Raw genomic sequence first — 5,297 nt, forward strand, 5'->3', positions numbered from 1 at the left:
AATTTTCCATTTAACTTGAACGCATTTATTTCTTAGGCTGCTCAGAGAGATGGCATCCCAGAAATATGGGCTTATCCCTGGTTATGAATTGGCATTTTTGTTTCAGCAAGTGTTTTTAAAAAATAAAAGAAGGAAAAGAAAATCATTTACATATGTGTTTTATGTATACACACAAAAAACCCCCTCATAAACGAAAAACCCGGAATGGTCCTTAGGCATATATGAGTTAAACACAATCTGATCGCGTAATGACTGTGGAGATTTCCTCCAACATTTAGAAAATTTGTTCCCTAATGCAGAGAAAATAATATATCATGGTATCAAATGTTCTTTTCTGATAAAGGAAGCAACTAAGAAAGCTTTATTTATTTGTTCAATGTAACCAGTGCTATAGACTCAAAAAAACAAAAAACAAAAAAACCCCTAACACTCCTTCAAAATGAACATACAAAACTTTATTTTCATTAGAATCTAGTTATTTCTTCACACTAATAAACGAAAAAAACCAAGACCCAGAGCTTATATGCATCAACTTATGTGTGTGTGTGTGTGTGTGTGTGTGTGTGTGTGTGTGTGTAATTATATATATGGCAATGCAAACAATTATTGAGCTTCATTTTCTGGACAAGAATGCCAAGTTAGTCTCTGAATAAAAAGCACTGCAATTTGAGGACACTTCATTTTTGCCTCTTTGGTCAGCACCAAGTCTGCCTCATCTGAATCTTCCCATTTCATGAGAAACACCAATTCTCCACTGCTGTCTGTGGCACCAGTTATTCATTCAGGGTCAGACCTCCCACAAAGCCTCTTGCTTTGCCCGGCAGCATCTGTCTTCTTTGATTCACTATCATCAGATTCGCTGCCAGATAAGGATTTTCTTTTTGTACCACCTTTTTCTGTACCAGCTGTTGGAGAATTAACAAATGTTTTAATTACCGCTGGGCAGTATAGGTTTTCTTCGGGGTTCCTAGTATTGTCAGCATCTGTATTCCCTTCCACTTGAGGAAATAACCACCCCCTCACTTTCACTACACGGCAGTTCTCTTTTTCCACTACCAATTCTTCAGGCTCTTCCTCTCTGACTTTTTACTCTTTGCATCCTGTTTCTTTCCCATGTTTTGCAATGCAGTTTTATTGGAGGCCATTTTTATTGCAAACTTGAAGAGGTATTATTCCTTGCCTTCAAGCTGCCCCAAGGTATGCTTCGTCTCTGGCCCTGCATGCCTCAGGCTCGAGTTCCCTTTAATCCTCATGTTTCAAGCTGCAGGTACAATCCCAAAGTCCTGGCCGAGCCAGGCAGGAGGGCTCCCATGGGTCTCACCAACATCTCTGTCTCAGGCCCCAGCAACCCCCCTCCTGCCGAAGCACCCCCTTGGTTCAGACAGCATCAGTCATTGCGTCTCTCCACAGGCACAGAAGAGCAGAGTGGAAGTCTCACAGGACAGATATCCCTCATGTGTGGAGGACAGTAATAAAGGCACATCTTTGTGCATGAGAGCTCTCCCAACTCCTCCCTACCTTTGACCCTCACTTTCACAAGCCTTCCTCCTTGGTTGTCACTCCACAGGCCTCACCCTCCCCTGGTCATCTTTTTGACTCAAGCAGGAAAGAAGTCAGAAATGCGTAAGACTCACCATGGATTGGACAAAAGACTGAGGAATTATCTACATTTGACACACAGCTACTCTCCTTTTCTCATCAGGATATACTCGGTGAACATTTCCTGACAGAGCTGTACTGGAGGTAGCCCAGGGAATTTATTCTCTCTGTCTCTGACCTGGTTTTATCAAGGGACTGCTAGCAGGGAAGTAATAAAGGTAAGTGAATCCCCGAGGCTACATAAAACATATTTATAAGCAAGCATTTCTAGGCTGTGTCTCATCACAAGCTAACTGCAGTCTAGAGCTGGTCTTTCCAGCACATCACCACTCCACTAAACTCCCTCAGTGTTTGGTAGCAGGTTACTGGGAAGAAGTGCAGGAAAAGATGCCATGTGCCTCAGTTAGACTGATACATTATCTAAAAATATTTGCACCCGTGAGTTCATTGTGTGGGAAAGAATCTTTTCAAAGAGCATTGGTTGGGTTTTTGTCTGCTTGTGAAAGTAGTGGAAGATCAACTATAGAAAAAGCCCCAAAAGCATAAGGAGGAAAATAAAAATTGTATGTCATTCCACCTCACAGAGACAACCCATGTAAACATTTTGAGATATTTCCTTTCAGCCATGAGAGAGAGAGAGAGTTACCACAATTGGGATCATATTTAATTATGTATGCATTTTTGTGTCTTGCTTTTTTCATTTAACACTACATGATTCATTTAACATTCAACAAATGTTAATGGACCATTATCAATCAGAAGTACACTTGTCTCTGAATTCTATGAGAATTTGATAATATTAAATACTCTTCAAAAGCTATTTTTTTGAATTTATTTATTTTATTTTTGGCTGCATTGGGTCTTTGTTGCTGTGTACAGGCTTTCTCTAGTTGCGGCAAGCGGGGGCTACTCTTCGCTGCGGTGCGCGGGCTTCTCACCGCAGTGACCTCTCTTGTTGCGGAGCATGGGCTCTAGGCGCACAGGCTTCAGTAGTTGTGGCACGTGAGCTCAGTAGTTGTGGCTCGCGGGCTCTAGAGTGCAGGCTCAGTAGTTGTGGCCTACGGACTTAGTTGCTCCGTGGCATGTGGTATCCTCCTGGACCAGGACTCGAACCCGTGTCCCCTGCATTGGCAGGCAGAATCTTAACCACTGTGCTACCAGGGAAGCCCCCAAAAACGATTTTTAAAAGATACAGTATTCAAAAAATTTACTGTTCTATAACATAATTAAATCATTCTCCGATTTTTGAACATACACGTTAGTTCTTTTGTTGTAACAGCTTTATTAAAGTAATATCTGCGTTTATTTAAAGTGTAGAATTTGCTAATTTATGACTTATGAGTGTACCTATGAAACCATCATCACAATCAAGATAATGAACGTATGCATCACCCACAAGAGTTTTCTTGTGCTCTTTTGTAATTCCTTCTGCCTGCCTTCCCCAACCCCACCCCTGTCTCCAGGTAACCTCTGATCTGTTTTCTGATGCTATAGGTTAGTTTGGATTTTTTTAGACTATTTTATGAATGGAACAATACACTATGTACTCTCTTTTGTCTGACTTCTTTCACTCATAATTATTTTGAGATTCACCTATGTTGTTGTGCAGTCGGTAGTTTGTTTACTTTTATTGCCAAGTAGTATTCCATTATATGGCTATACCACACTTTATTTATCCATTCACCTGTTGATGGACGTTTTTGTTGTTTCCTTTTTTTAAATGTTATTAGAAATAAAACTTCTGTGAACATTGCATGTATCTTTTTACAGCCATACATTTCTTTTTCTCTTGGATAGTCTGTACAAAGACTTACACACAAATGTTTTCGATTCTGAGGATGAAATAGATGTGTTGGTCATATGATGTGGATGCGGATACTTCTAAGAAACTGCCAAACTGTTTTCCAAAGTGGTTGAACCATTTTCATTCCCGTGAGCAGTTCATAAGAGTTCCACTTGCTCCAGGTCCTTGCCAACACCTGGCATGTTCAGTCTTCTCAATTTTGGATATTCTACTAGGCACATGGAGGTATTACCTTGTGTTTTATTTTGCATATCTCTAATGAGTAATAATTTTGAGCATCTTTTCATATCCTTACCCAATCTATTGGGCAAATTTCTCAAATCTTCAATCATGTTTAACCGAAAGTGATGACTTTCAGTCACAGAAGAGTACTTCAAATTTTATTTTATTTTTTTGGCCACGCCTCGTGGCTTGCGGGATTTTAGTTCCCTGATCAGGGATCAAACCAGGGGCTCTGGCAGTGAGAGTGCCGAGTCCTAACCCCTGGACCGCCAGGGAATTCACAGAAAAGTACTTCAAAATGCAAGTTCTTAGGGCTTCCCTGGTGGCGCAGTGGTTGAGAGTCTGCCTGCCGATGCAGGGGACACGGTCTCGTGCCCCAGTCCGGGAAAATCCCACATGCTGCGCCCGTGAGCCATGGCTGTTAAGCCTGCGCGTCCGGAGCCTGTGCGTCCGGAGCCTGTGCTCTGCAATGGGAGAGGCCACAACAGTGAGAGGCCCGTGTACCGCAAAAAAAAAAAAAAAAGTAAGTTCTTAGAAGATTCTTTCATTAATGATGCACTTGTGCCATTTTGTCTCATTCCTATTCAATGCACTCAAGATGGTCTTAGAGATAAAAGATTGATCATATTACTAGATGTTTAACAGGTGATGATGATGATAATTTAAAAGTCTTACCTAATCATCAGGTGGACAGCTGCAAAACAAATATATTTTAAAGAGGAACATCATTCTTAGTACCCACCACTACTTTCTAAAAGACCAAAGATCCCAAGGTCACGACAATTATGATACTACTTTAAGCCTTTCCTCAGAAATCTACCCACTTCTTCAAGGTCAGTCCTGCTTAGCAATTCTGATCACTTCTGGCTCTTTTCTTCCACCCATTTCTCCCTCACACTTTCTATCCCACCCTATTTCACCCCCATTCCATTCTCCCCTCTCTCAGCAGATGGTCTGCTTCTTATTTTCTTGATTATTTCTATCAAGAAAATAATCTATCGGGTGTGATTTCTACTCCCTTCTTTTCCCCAATTTACAAACACATCTGCTTCTTCACTCATGCTTTCCCCCTCTGCCGTGTGTAAGAGAAACACATAGTTCTCTTCGTACCTAAGGCCAGCACTGCCTCCTCGAGACTAGATCTTTTTCCTCTCAATCTGAGGGCATCTAGTATCTAGTATCTGTCTCTTTCCTGCATCTTCAGTTCTTACCTAACCATTGACTTCTTTCCTTCTGCATCCAAACTTGTTTAAGGTTTTTACAGCTTAAGATCAAAACCTTCTTCCATTCTGTGTTTTTCTTCAGAAAAATCTTTCCTTCCCTTCAAAGCCAAGCTCCCAGAAGACAGATTCCCCCCACTTCCTCTTCCTCATCTGCCATTCATACCTTATTCCCTGCAGTGTGGCCCAGTTCACCTCTTGGCCAATTTTTGCTAAGGACATCAAAGGCCTCCTAATGGTCAAAGCTACTGGACACTGCTCAGCCCTGATCTTACTTGACAATATAGCTGCTTTTGACCCTCTTGAGAAACTCCCTTCCTTTGATTTCTGTTTCACAATTCTTTTAAAATTGCTAAAGTGGTTTCTGTAATCTGCACCTGAACTCTGAATGATCTAGTGTCCTCCTGTACTTTATACTCCAAAAGGATTAAACAAACTCTTCGCACTGCCTC

At 41.3% G+C, this 5,297-nt stretch overlaps 1 pseudogene; it reads right to left on the reverse strand.

The window, feature by feature from the left end:
* Positions 1–603: 603 nt before the first annotated feature.
* LOC101333988 (chromobox protein homolog 3 pseudogene) lies at positions 604–1,145 on the reverse strand (annotated as a pseudogene).
* Positions 1,146–5,297: the final 4,152 nt, after the last annotated feature.

This window comes from Tursiops truncatus, chromosome 9 (genome assembly GCF_011762595.2).
Source record: "Tursiops truncatus isolate mTurTru1 chromosome 9, mTurTru1.mat.Y, whole genome shotgun sequence".
Taxonomy (NCBI): Eukaryota; Metazoa; Chordata; class Mammalia; order Artiodactyla; family Delphinidae; genus Tursiops; species Tursiops truncatus.